Raw genomic sequence first — 13963 nt, 5'->3', positions numbered from 1 at the left:
CAAAGATCTTTGAGGAGGCATCAGGCAAAAGAGTGGCAGCTCAAGCAGCCAACTCATGGAGAATAGCCAATACACAGGCCTTGCTTGCCAGATATGATAGGGCGCACTACGACAGTTTGGAAGACATTCTACAACACTTACCTAATCCTTACAAACAGCAGGCAGATGAACTTATACAGGAGGGGAAGCTCATCACCAATGCCTCCATTAAATGTGCCCTGGACGCGGCAGACACTGCTGCCAGATCCATCAATACAAGCGTGCTGCTAAGGCGCCACGCATGGCTTCGCATATCAGGCTTTAAGAATGAAGTCCAATCCACAATTCTTAATCAGCCCATCAACCCAGACTTTTTATTTGGTCCAGCAGTTGACTCATTTCTGGACAAAATGAAAAAAGATGCGGAAACAGCGAAGTCCATGGGAGCTCTCCAGTCCCAACAACACCGGGGCTCCTTTCGTCGCTCCAATTATAGAGGAGGGGCTCGAAGTAATACATCACAGCAATCCTCCACCTACAAAAGTAACACGCAATCCACATACAACAAGAACACAAACAGGGGTGGATACAGAGGAAATAACACCAAAGGAAGGGGTCGTGGAGGCAATGCTATAGATCCTCCACTAACACCAAACAGTGACTTCTTGGCACTACCCCCAGACCATATAACACCGGTCGGGGGCAGACTACAACAATTTCTGCCAGCCTGGTTAAATATCACTACAGACAAGTGGGTCAGGCAAATTATCCAACATGGCTATTGCCTCAAACTCACCTCAACACCACCCAACAAACCACCCGTGCACCGTCCAATGTCACAGGAACATATAACACTACTGCAACAAGAGGTCATCAGTATGCTGCAAAAGAGGGCCATAGAACCAGTCCCACTACAACATCAGGGAACAGGAGTATACTCCCTATACTTCCTGATTCCAACGAAGGACGGGTCTCTCAGACCAATATTGGACCTCAGGCCCCTCAACCTGTACATTTTGTCGGAGCATTTTCATATGCTCACTCTCCAGCAAGTCTTACCATTGCTTCGTCAGGGAGACTTCCTAGCAACTCTAGACCTCAAAGACGCATACTTTCATATACATTACACCCTGCTCACAGAAAGTACCTAAGGTTCACCATTCAAGGACAGCACTACCAGTTCAAAGTCCTACCATTTGGTGTCACAACAGCTCCACGAGTGTTCACCTAATGTCTAGCTACAGTGGCAGCACATCTCAGAAGGCAACACATCCATGTGTACCCTTATCTGGACGATTGGCTAATACACGCGCCATCAGCCCAGCAATGTGCCAACCACATGTCAAAGACAATCCATCTCCTGCACAGTTTAGGTTTTTCACTAAACTACCCAAAATCACATCTGCAGCCCTCCCACGTCCAACAATACCTGGGATCAACGATAGATACACTGGCGGCAAAAGCATATCCCAACGCAGCACGGATCAAGGGAATGCAAGCCTTAATCCAAACGTTCAGACCCCAACACTCGTTACCAGCTCGAGTGTTTATGCAACTAATAGGCATGATGGCCTCGTGCATATTCATAGTCCCTCATGCCAGACTTCATATGCGTCTGCTCCAAGAGTGCCTAGCAAGGCAGTGGAACCAGGCTCACGGGCAATTAAAAGACCTAGTGTTGGAGGAGCTTCGCGGGCATCCAAGATGGTCGTGTGAGCAGAGGGCTCCCGAGACCCGCGCCACCCTTCGCACATATCCTTACTACATCCTGATTTTGAAGATGGGCTTTTGAAGACGAACTCTTGCTGATCTCAACATTCTTTGAAGAATCGTGATCGGACGTTGGGATCCACTTTTATGCCGTTTCAAACTTTGCGGCCCGCCCCGTGACCAGACCGGGGGTTTGGTTACTTTGCCAGCCGGGGAGTAGTTGAATAACAACGGCCGGAGGGGTTTCTCCTCCAGAGGTCCCCTGCCTAACTTTCAGTTTCGCTTTCCTACTCCCGGCGAGGATCGGCTGAAACGCTGCTTGGATCTACCCTTGGGCCTGGCTGGTGTTCCCACACCGTGGTGTGTTCTCCTGGCGTTCCGCCTTTTACTCTGCACCATTGGCGTTAACGTTGATTTTGGCCGGTTTCACTGTTTTTGACTGCATCACGGCCGGCCATTTTCACCAGGTCGCGCGGGCCCCTACGGGGTCCTTTCTCCAATATGGCCACCAGACCTGAGATGGAGAGACGCAAGATCAAGACGCCTCACCGTGGGGGACAGACCCAGACGAACATCATGGATCACTACTCCCAATTGAAGGGATCCCCCAGTAGTGCTGGCCGCACGCCTGATGACCCTAAGGCTGCCTCCTGTACGACACCAGGAGTGTCGCTGCAAGATGTAATGAGCGCTATCACCAGTATGGAGGCCTCCATGGGGCAGCAATATGAGGCTCTTGCCTCCAAGATCGACACGGTGGCCGTGGATGTTACGCTGATAAGAGCGGACCTGGCAAAGACTAACGAGAGGGTCAAGGCGTTAGATCTGAAGATTTCCAGCCTGACCACTGATGTTACGGACGTTCAGACCGAGATCGGGAATCTGCATTCTTCCCGGGATGTGCTGGCCCGTCGTCTGGAGGACTATGAAAACAGGGCCCGTCGCAACAACGTGCGCATTATTGGGGTCCCTGAACATCCCGAGGCTTCTGCAACCGACCTCCTGGTGGAAGATCTGGTCTCCAACTATCTTGCTCCCGCCGGACTTACTAGATTCTTTGCGGTCGAGCGTGCACATCGAATCCCTGGCGGAAAGGCCCAGCCGGGTGCCCCCCTGAGACCTATTATTGCTAGACTATTCCATTTCAGGGATAGAGATGCCATCCTGCAAGCCTCTCGGGACAAGGGCCCTGTGAAGTTCGAGAATGCCACCGTGAACTTTTACCCGGACTTTACCCCGTTCGTTCAGAGGCAGAGAATGGGATTCCAGGGAGTCGAGACGGCTACGGGACTTGGGCCTCAAGTACGCTATGCTGTTTCCGACCAGACTTCGTATTGAGTACGGGGAACGAACGTTTTTCTTCGATCGCCCGGACAGTGTCAGTGACTGGCTTGATTCTTTGCCAAAAAGGGACGATCGTACTGAGCACCCCTGCGGCGCCGACGGTGGCTCGCCGGAGCAGGAGTGACTTGTGGATCCCGATGTCTGAACTTTCCAACTTTTCCAGCTGAGTTTGGACAATGATTCTTTAGTCCTTCCTTCAGATTGGCCTGAGGGTGGCGGGGGTGAAGGGGACTCTTCCTCCTCTGGGGTTCTTTGTGTAGATTAGTTTCTTGATGGGGCGACAGGCACACTGCAAGTTGGGGTGGATTTCGAGTCTAACGCAGGGGTGCAGGGTGGGGGGTGTTGTAACGGGTCTGAGTTGGGGTGGGGTGTGGTGGTGTGTGTGTGGTTGTTTTCGTTCACAAGGCATCCAACTGTTTTCTCTAACTGTCTCGGTCTTCGGGTTCCGTGTGTGGGGCGCTCTGCTTCTTCTTGGGGATGGGGGGTGGTGAGTTGAGACTACTATCATGGAATGTTAATGGGTTGGGAGACAGGATAAAGCGAGGGGTGGTGTTGCAGTTCCTTAGGCGCCATTCACCCGATGTAGTTCTTCTACAGGAGACGCATCTTATAGGGAATACGTGTCGAGCCATGAACAGACGTGGATACCGCCTAGTTGCTCACTCCCGTTTCACCTCTGGCTCCAGGGGGGTCGGCATTCTTATTCGGTCTTCTCTCCCCCTCGAAATTGATGAAGTTATACTTGATGATAGAGGGCGCTATGCTGCGCTCACGGGTCGATGGGAAGGGAAGACACTGTCCATACTCACGGTATATATCCCCCCGGGCCTACAGGCCTCCACGTATGCCGATTTGTGTAGGGTCCTATTGGGGTTGCCTAAGGGTCTTCTTATCCACGGGGGGGATTTTAACTCCGTTGTCTCTGGTACTGCTGATCGTTTTCCCCCCAGGGACTTGGCTAGATCCCATATGTGGTTGAGCGATTTCCTTGATACCTTTGGGCTCGTAGATAGCTGGCGGTTGATGCACCCTACACAGCTTCAGTACACCTTCCATTCTGGGGCACATGGTAGTCTCTCCAGGTTAGACTATTTTTTAATGCCATCGGCCCAATCCTCCTCCATCAGTGAGGTTCGCCATTTTCCCTGGGGTATTTCTGATCACTCCCCCTTGTGGCTTCGGCTTGCGGTGGGTGCGGGTAGTGTGGGCAGAGTGGCTCCTATTAACCCCTGGTACTTTCGTGACCCAAAAACCCGTTCTGAACTTGTTAAAGCCATGGATCATTACTTCGATGACAATGTGGGGTCGGTTTCTTCTTCTGTATCTTTGTGGGAAGCTTTTAAGACTGTCATTCGTGGGCATTCTCTTTCACTGATTGCTGCTGCCAAAAAGGCTAAAAATGAGGAGCTTGTGCGCCTAGAAACTGAGATAACTGCACTGGAGAGTGACCTTGATACAGAAGATACACGTTTAAAAATGCATTCTCTCAGTCTGAAACAGGCCGATTATAGGTCCGTTGTCACTGACGCGGCTAAGGTGATGAATAGGGAGCAACAAGGCAGGATGTATGATGTGGGTGACAAGGCCGGTAAATTGATTGCGTGGCTGGACAAGAAAGAAAGAATGAATCGTGTTGTCCCCGTGATTGAGAGGCTGGAAGGTGAGTGTGTCACTGACCCTGTTGGGATTGTTGAGTGTTTTGTTGACCACTTCCAAACGGTGTATGCCTCTGTCTGCGATAGGGACGAGGAAGACTCCCGGTTGTTGCTTCGTGACATTGCGTTGCCCTGCCTTTCCGAAGATGACAGAGACCTCATGGATGCGCCCCTTACGGCGGACGAAGTAGCGGGGGCTATACGTTCCCTCCCCTCGGGCAAAGCAATGGGCCCCAATGGATTACCCATTGAACTTTATAAACTGCGACCCGACAAAATGGCGCCCCACTTGAAGGATATGTTCCTTGAGGCTCTGGACTCGGGTTCCCTGCCCGCTGATCAGCGACTCGCCACTATTGTGGTGATTCACAAGGAGGGTAAGCCACGGGATCTTTGTGCTTCATATAGACCTATATCTTTGCTTAATGCCGAACCCAAAATTCTAGCTAAATTGTTAGGTAATCGCTTGATTAAGGTGGTCGGGGACTTGATCCATCCGGATCAGTCAGGGTTCATTCCTCATCGGAACACCGCCCTTAATCTTCGGAGACTCCATGGAGTTCCTCGCGAGGGCTGAGACTCTCACTGAGTCGGCCATTTTAGCTTCCTTTGATGCTACCATAGCTTTCGACACTATCGAATGGCCCTATCTTTGGGCGGCCCTCTCAAAATTTGGATTCGGCCCCGTATTCATCGCTTGGGTGAAACTTATTTACGAGAAACCCCTTGCCCAGGTGGTGGTTAACGGGAAGGCGTCCGGTGTTTTCGCACTCGGACGCGGTACTCAGCAGGGCTGCCCGCTGTCTCCATTGCTCTTCGCCCTCGCATTGGAACCGTTGGCGGAGTGGGAGCCTTCTATAAAGGGCATTCGGTGGGCTCCCGATTTCGAGGATTGTGTCTCGCTGTACGCAGATGACATTCTCCTATACTTTACTTCCCCTCAGAAATCCTTAAACGTGCTCTTCGATGTTCTTACCTCCTTCGGGAAGAACTCGGGTCTCGTTATTAATTGGACTAAATCCTGTGTCTACGTTTTGGCTGGTGGTCTCCCCCCATTGCCTCGTAGATTTCCGATTCAAGTAACTGAGACCGGTTTTAAGTACCTGGGGATATATGTCTCCTTGGACCCCACCGTTCGCTATGAGCGCAACTTGCTGCCCCCTTGTCAACAGCTGTAGCTAGATGTTACACGCTGGCGTCATTTGCCACTGTCACCGCTCGGTCATGCGGCGCTCTTTAAAATGATGTCGCTGCCTAGATTTTTGTACGCGCTCCAGAACTCGTTTGACCCTGTTCCCTCTCGTTACTTTCGGGAGGTGGAGAGTTTACAACAGCAACTGATCTGGGATGGCCGTGCACGCGTTGCTCTGTCTAAACTCACGCTACCGTGGTATGACGGAGGCATCGCCCTTCCCGACATCAGGCGCTATTACTGGGCCTCCCAATTAAGTGCGGTCAATCACGCAACGTATGTTCCCGGTCCCGCCCCTGCCTTCGCGATGGATAAACACCTTCTGCCGGGGGGGAACTTCAATAGGGCACTGTATTTCAGGAGGCTCTGTAAAACACTGACTGGACACACTAAAGTCGCGGTACGTGTGTGGCATGATGCGAATGCGGCCTTGGGATGGAAGGATAGACTCACTCGCGCGACCCCGTTGTATGACTCTGAATGTCTGGGTAATTTATGGCGAACGAAAGGATTTGACAAATGGGATATGATCGGAATCACTTAGGTGGGGGATCTTTGGTCTAAAGGCGATGTTAAGACCTTCGAGGCGCTTAAGACGGAGTATGAACTTGGGGACAGAGAATTCTTTAGGTACGCTCAGGTCCGCCATGCCCTACTGTCGGTCCTCGCTGTGCGTACAGATATCCCCGAATCCTCACCACTTGAGGATCGTATCGTATCCTGGATGGACATGTGCCCGACAGCACTATTTCATTAATTTACAAGAAGCTGATCTATAACAGGGCTGACCTGCTTGTGCGCCTGAGGGCCTCGTGGATTGCTGACGGTCTAGAATTAGATGATGAGGACTGGCAGTCCGCTCTGTCCTCACCAAAGGAAGTCGCCATACCCGCACGCCTTAGATTTGTTCAACTTAAGATCCTCCGCCGTGTGTATGTCACTGGCCCGAGTCTGGTGCGCATGGGTTACTCTTCTGATGATTTGTGTAAGCGTGGCTGCGGTGTGACTGGTACCTTTCTCCACATTTTATGGGAATGCCCAGGGGTGGTCGAGTTTTGGTCCCGTGTGCATGTCGTAATGGGGAGAGTCACCGGGGTGGCGCTACTGCCCGAGGCCAGGCGCTGCCTCCTGAATGTTTGGGAGCCCAATGACTACAATACGGCACAGATTACCTGGGCGACCCTTGGTAATATGATCGCCAAAAGAGACATTGCACAGCTCTGGGGTTCCCGTAGGCCTCAGACCGTGTCTTTGTGGGCAGAGAATATGGACTAGTGCATGTTTCGCGAGAAGACTGTGTATCTGTCGCGTGGAAGGCCCAAGAAGTGGGGCAGAATCTGGTCACAATGGAACACATACCGTGGCAATATATGCACCCCCCCACAAGATTTGTTTCCCGATGCTACCTTGTCCCCCTGATTGACATTCCAAATATTACTTACATTGTATTGCTACTAGTTTCCTCGCTGCCCCCCCACGAAAAACTGTGACTGTGCTATGTATGCTACAATGTTGAAGCGCCGAGTACATGGACCCATGACTGTATTCCTGATCCATCTTTGCCTTGTGTAACCTGTTATTGTTGTTGTTACTTTTCAATAAAAAAATTTTTAAAAAAAGACCTAGTGTTGGTGACCAGTCGAACATACAACTCTCTGTATTGGTGGAATCCACAAAACCTTTGCAAGGGACGACTGTTCCAAGAGCCTGTCCCACAAATAGTGTTAACCGCGGACGCATCCCTAATAGGATGGGGAGCCCATGTCCTACACTACACAGTACAGGGACTCTGGACTGTACAGCAGAAGAAACTGCACATCAACCTGCTAGAGTTGACGGCGATCTTTCTAGCCCTAAAAGCTTTCAAAACACACTTGTGCAACAAAGCCGTGTTGATCCGGATGAACAACATGACTGCTATGTATTACATTCAAAAACAGGGAGGAACACACTCACCACAGCTGTCGCACCTAGCTCAAGCAATGTGGAAATGGGCCATTCAGAGGAACATGTTTCTCATGGCAGAGCACCTCCCAGGCAAGGACAATCAAGTAGCCGACCTGCTCAGCAGACACAGCCAACAGATGCACGAATGGGAAATCCACCCCACAGTGCTCCAACCATTCTTCCGGAGGTGGGGACACCCGGAGATAGATCTGTTTGCCACAAGCGAAAACGCAAAATGCCAGTACTTTGCCGCCAGATTCCCACATCCGCAGTCGCAGGGCAATGCGATATGGATGAACTGGTCAGGTCGCAGGGCAATGCGATATGGATGAACTGGTCAGGCAGATTTGCGTACGCTTTCCCCCCAGCTCCATTAATACCGCTGGTGGCACGCAAAATGCGCCAACATTCGCTAACACTGATCCCAGTTGCTCCCACATGGGCAAGGCAACCATGGTACATGACGTTCCTAGAACTGTCAGTAGTTCCTCATCAAAGGCTGCGACTCACATCCAATCTTCTAACTCAGAGCCATGGAGAAATCCAACACCCAGACCCGCAACAGCTGAACCTGGCGATCTGGCTCCTGAAGTCCTAGAATTTGGATACCTAAACTTGCCCCCAGACTGCATGAATATTATCAAAGAGGCAAGAAACCCCACTACCAGAGCGTGTTATGCAGCAAAGTGGAAACGTTTCGTCATTTACTGTACCAACAATGACATTAACCCACTTGATGCTTCTACTCAAAACATCATTTGCTATCTCTTGCACCTACAACGTTGCAATTTAGCCAATTCCTCCGTCAGGATACATCTAGCTGCGTTAGCAGCATGTCTTCAAAACAGGCAACACCTTTCACTATTTAAGGTGCCAGCAATTAAAGCGTTTATGGAAGTACTTAAACGCGTAATTCCTCCTAGACACCCACCTTCACCAGTCTGGAATCTAAACGTGGTTTTAACCAGACTTTTGGGACCACCTTTTGAACCACTACACTCATGCGAACTACAATTTCTTACTTGGAAGGTGGCTTTCCTTATTGCTATTACTTCGCTTCGAAGAGTTAGCGAGCTGCAAGCCCTAACTATTCAAGAGCCATTCATTCAAGTACATGCAAATAGAGTAGTTCTCAGAACAAACCCTAAATTCATGCCAAAGGTGGTCTCCCATTTCCATATAAATCAAACCATAGAACTGCCAGTGTTCTTTCAAAATCCGCAGACAGTAGTTGAAAGGGCCTTGCACACTCTAGATGTCAAAAGAGCTCTGCTATACTACATAGACAGAACTAAGGCATTTCGCAAGACAAAACAGTTGTTTGTTGCTTTCTCACCGCAACACAAAGGCAACCCTATTTCTAAATCAGGTATAGCCAGATGGATTGTTAAGTGCATCCAAATATGTTATTTAAAGGCTAAACGCACCTTAACAGTTCCCCCTAGAGCGCATTCCACACTCAAGCTAGGGGCATCCATGGCTTTCCTGGGTAATATTCCTTTACACGAAATTTGTAGAGCAGCCACATGGTCAACCACACATACATTTACCAAACACTATTGTGTAGATGTACATTCAAAACAGCAAGCTGCTGTAGGACAGGCTGTTCTCAAAACTCTTTTCCAGACTGCTGCATTTAACACAGGTAGCCACCGCTAAGTCAGCAGCCCACATGCCTCGAACGGAATATGCTACTTACCAGTATGCATCTGTTCTTGGCATGTAGGGCTGCTGATATTCATATCGCCCACCCACCTCCCCGGTGCCTGTCGCAGCTGCAGCATTCACTCTTTGCATGGACATCTTTTTCTGTACTATACTCCATCTCTGCCACAATGGCAAAAAACAATCTGAGGATGGAGAGGATGCCCATGCGCACTGTAGTCCGAGGGAGGAGCCACATATCTTGTGGTACTTCGAAGACTCTTCCAGGACAACAATGTGCAATCATCCGGACCCAACACTAGGCAGCGATCTATGCACAGATATGAATATCAGCAGCCCTACATGCCAAGAACAGATGCATACTGATAAGTAGCATATTCCTTTCACTGCCCTTCACCCAACCATCCAGTGCTTTGCAAAAGGAATCCACACAAACTACCCAGGTCTGTTGGGACAGTTTCTGATTGTCATTAAACTTCTGCCTATTCTTTTACGATGTGAGACAATATTTCCTGACAAGGGCTTCCTTCATGGAGGGATACCTCATCCTGTGTCCCTTCTCTAGGAACAGTTGGGTTTTGCTCCCTTCACTAGATACATGCCTCCACAGATTATTTCATCAAGTGCGCTAATTAAGGCGTTCACCACGAGGACCCTGGAGCAATCAAAGATGTTATTGTAGAAATTAATCAAAAACATATTTCTGACATTTTTCTGGGAAAGCCAGTCCTCTGTAGGGATATTGTGCATCTGTAAGGCAGTCTCATAAGCCTTAAACCACTTGTTAATTTCATCTTTCACAACAAACAGAGGCACCAGACCTTTAGGGATATGGGACCTTTTGCCTCCAGAGGGCGCTATAGGTACACTGCCACTGTTGGTAATTATCATGGGTACATTCGATACCATAATTTCTTAGCTTCTCTGTGCCACCATCTTCATTCACATACGGTGCTCATCTGCATATACTGGGCACGCTCCTCCAAACTTTTGCGTCCCTGAGCCGTTCTCAGCAGAAGTGGTCAGCGGCATGCTCAGAGTGAGCCTGCTGCTTGGTGTGGGACTTCTTGTCTGGTGGTGGATATCTTAGATTCATGGAGTACAAGTTCCTCGTGATTCAGAGTGTTCTTTGCTAAGCAAGATAGAGTCTTAATGCTGCGCCCATACATTTGTTGCCAGACGTGCCGGATGCTGAGAAGTATTCTGGATTGTACACAAGATCACGTTTTAGACTTTTCATATCTGCACATTTGTGTCTGGAGTTATCCTACCAAGAAATAGACTTATAAATGCACGTGCTATTCTAAGAGGAACGAAGAGAATCCTCAAAATGAAGGGAGGTGGGAAAGAATTTCCTTGCTGCAAAAGAAAAGGTACATTACTAATGGGAATTCATTATGTTACAGCAGATGAACTTGGTACATTATGAATCATTCATGGAACAGACGTAGTTCATGAATCACTGAAAAAAGTGTTGTAATGCAGATATTTCCTCGCTTTCGTTACATAAGTGTCATTTGTAGCTCATTTCTATGAAGTTCAAGTTCAACCACCAATCGAGAGTGAGAAATAGTAGTAGTGAAATAGCTTTATTGTATGAATCACTGATGAGTTCGAAATACATGGACTGCCAGAAGGTAGTTCATGTGTCATTTTAAGCGCAGTGGCTTGGAACTTCACTGGTGAAATACTAAATCAATCATTGCTTGTTTGTGATATTTGAATACTTCTGCAGTGATGATGATAAATACTTGTATTTGATTTCATAAAAAATCATAAAAGGGTGGAAAACCACCATACAAGAAATGTACATTTTGAAATAAAACTCGCAAAGGTACGTACTCAGCAATTAGGTGAAAAAAATAAGAACAGATGAGTATAAAACATACAGACAATACCATAAATGTATTTCTGGACAGGTTGTACAAGAACTTGGTAAGTTAGTGAGTGGTTTCTTTTTTTCCAGTTCTGGTGCCGCAGTCCTCAGGAACTTCATGGCTCTACAGGACAGTTGGATCGATAGTCCTCCGAGGCATTGGTGACGGCCATTCTACATGATCTTATCTGATCCTTCCCTTTGCAGTGTAAGTGGAGCCCAGCTGTAAGAAAAGACAGAGTAAAGCTATGCAGTGTCTCGGTTGCTCTTTCTCTTAGCCAGTAGAGTATCCTTTGCTTGATTTCCGGTGGGTTCAGCATAGATGTTGGATCCAGATTGCCAAATGAACACAAACATGAGAGCCAATGCGAAGGGGGCAATAACATGCAAATCAGGCTTGATCCTGCTCCAATTGGATTGGAATAGTCCAATCTCCCAGGTCAGGCCTTTAAAAAAAAGTTCTACAAGCCACCCAGAAAGGCTTTAGCTTTATCCAGGCAGGGAGGGGCGCTTGAGCCTTTAGGCATAGGATAAGACTCATTGAAGCATTACGTAGACCCCTTTTTGCTGTTTTAAGTAAAAACTGCAGAAACATGACTGTGAACACAGCAACGACTATCCGTCAGAAAGCAGCAAGCTATTAGGGTTAGGGAATGGCTATCAGAACACCTGTGAGGCAGATCTCTTTAAGGTTGTGGATGCCCGTGCTATGGTGGCCTGGGCACCGTGCCTAGGAAGCCAGTCTGGAGCGGGACCTGTGGGTGACGGCAGGCAGCGGCAGTATTTAAGCCTCTCAGAGACTTTAGAAACCTCCATGGCAATTTGGGTGCTGTATTGCTTCTCCGCTTTTTGTTATTTTATTCATTATTTCACATTACTCACCTGTGTTATATCTAAGCATGGGCGGATTTTGCGAATTGGCAATCCGCGAACTTGCGTATTTACGGATTCGCAATCGGCGAACTCTCGCGAATTTGCGGATTTTTTTTTTTGTGTTCGCAAGGATTTCTGCCAGTTCGCGAGGGTTCTGTACCAGTTCGCAATTGCGAACTTACTTGTCGGCTCGCAACGGCCGCGACTATGTTGTTTCTACATCTGGTTCATCATCACAGGTTCACAGCACCCTCTGTTTCACCACTGCCACCCTCTGGTACACCCATGCCACCCTCTGGTACATCACTGCCACCCTCTGGTTGGTTTATCACTGTAGATTATGGGGGTGAAAAAAAGCAAGCACACCTGCCCTGCTTCAACTGACATGAATTAATTTGGGGTTGATTAATGTGTCACTGAATTTAAACTTCCAGTCTGGCTGGCACCTGCTTCCTTATCTGTAATTTGCTTTCTGTTGCAGTGCACTTTTTTTTCACAGGACCATTGTGGCCTATAGTTGCAAGTAGGCAACTGAACTCTGAAGGGGCCCCTCAGGAATCACTACAGGGAATGGTTACTAATGATAAGATTGAACTTTTGCACCTGCTGAGTGCTTTCAGTTTTGTCTGTAATTGCTTTCTGTTGCAGTGTAATTTTTTTAACAGGACCTTTGTTGTATACTTGTAGCTATTCTCTGAGCCTGCTGTGAGGGTCAGAGCAGGGTCATAGAATAGTTGCAAGTAGGCAAATGAACTCTGAAGGGGCCCCTCAGGAAGCACTACAGGGAATGGTTACTAATGATAAGATTGAACTTTTGCACCTGCTGAGTGCTTTCAGTTTTGCAAAAATCCAAATATCCAGCAGCATCCACAAAAAGTAATCCTTCCAGGTCAAGATCCAAATCAAAGTGACCAGCACATGAAGAAAGCACTGGGAGGAACCTGGTGGACAGGAACAGGAAGTTGGAGACTGTGGGGCACTTCCTTCCTCCCACCCCCACCCCCCAAAATGGACTCCTTGCAAAGAAAAAGTGCAGGCAAATGTCAACCTGAGGAGTTATTCTGATAAAAATCATAATTTTCAAGGTTTATGCTGCCTGCTGGTGGATTTCTTGTGCGAAATTGCAAATTTTGCAATCTCGCAATTGCGAGATTGTCGCTGCCCACCGCATCTACGTGTTCGCAAGTGTTTACTCCCACGAAATTGTATAGTATTCTAGTTGGCAAGTGCGACCAAGCAAAAAATCCGCTTCGCACGGATTTTACGAATTTTCGGCAAGTTCGGGAGAGTTCGCGGATTGCGAATTTACCGAAAATCCGCAAAATCCGCGAGCGGAACGGATTTTACGCCCATGCTTAGTTATATCCCCTTTACCCTTCATAGGTATTCTGACTTCTTTACCTGTTACTCCGACGTTGGCCTCTGGATTCTGTTTTGTCTTTGGCCTATTACTCTGTTTCCCTTCACGGTTCTTAGGCCTCTTTTGCTCGTACACTGGCCTTGCTCTGCGGACTCTGGTTTGGCTTTGTCCCTTTTCCTAGAGAAGCCTTGACCTTTTTCCCCTGGTTGGAGACTCACCGGCATCGCTTAGCTTAGACTCACCGTGACCCCCCTTTCCGGTACCAATGAGCATACATGCTAATGGTATGTTTATTCTGAAAGTGAAGTGCTTTTCATTATTACTAAATACTGCATGTAACTGGCCTCATCGGTTTACTGTTT

At 48.4% G+C, this 13963-nt stretch overlaps 1 long non-coding RNA gene across 1 annotated transcript in view; it reads left to right on the top strand.

The window, feature by feature from the left end:
• The window catches only part of LOC144815258 (uncharacterized), a 438302-nt gene that overhangs the window by 24941 nt on the left and 399398 nt on the right, over positions 1 to 13963 (top strand). The window contains exon 2 of the long non-coding RNA XR_013606922.1: positions 11459 to 11576. This is a non-coding gene — a long non-coding RNA (uncharacterized LOC144815258). The remainder of the gene's footprint in view (positions 1 to 11458; positions 11577 to 13963) is intronic.

Source organism: Lissotriton helveticus, chromosome 1_1, assembly GCF_964261635.1.
Source record: "Lissotriton helveticus chromosome 1_1, aLisHel1.1, whole genome shotgun sequence".
Classification (NCBI taxonomy): Eukaryota; Metazoa; Chordata; class Amphibia; order Caudata; family Salamandridae; genus Lissotriton; species Lissotriton helveticus.
The sequence above is the reverse complement of the archived record's forward strand: the minus strand, read 5'-3'. Positions and strand labels throughout refer to the sequence as shown.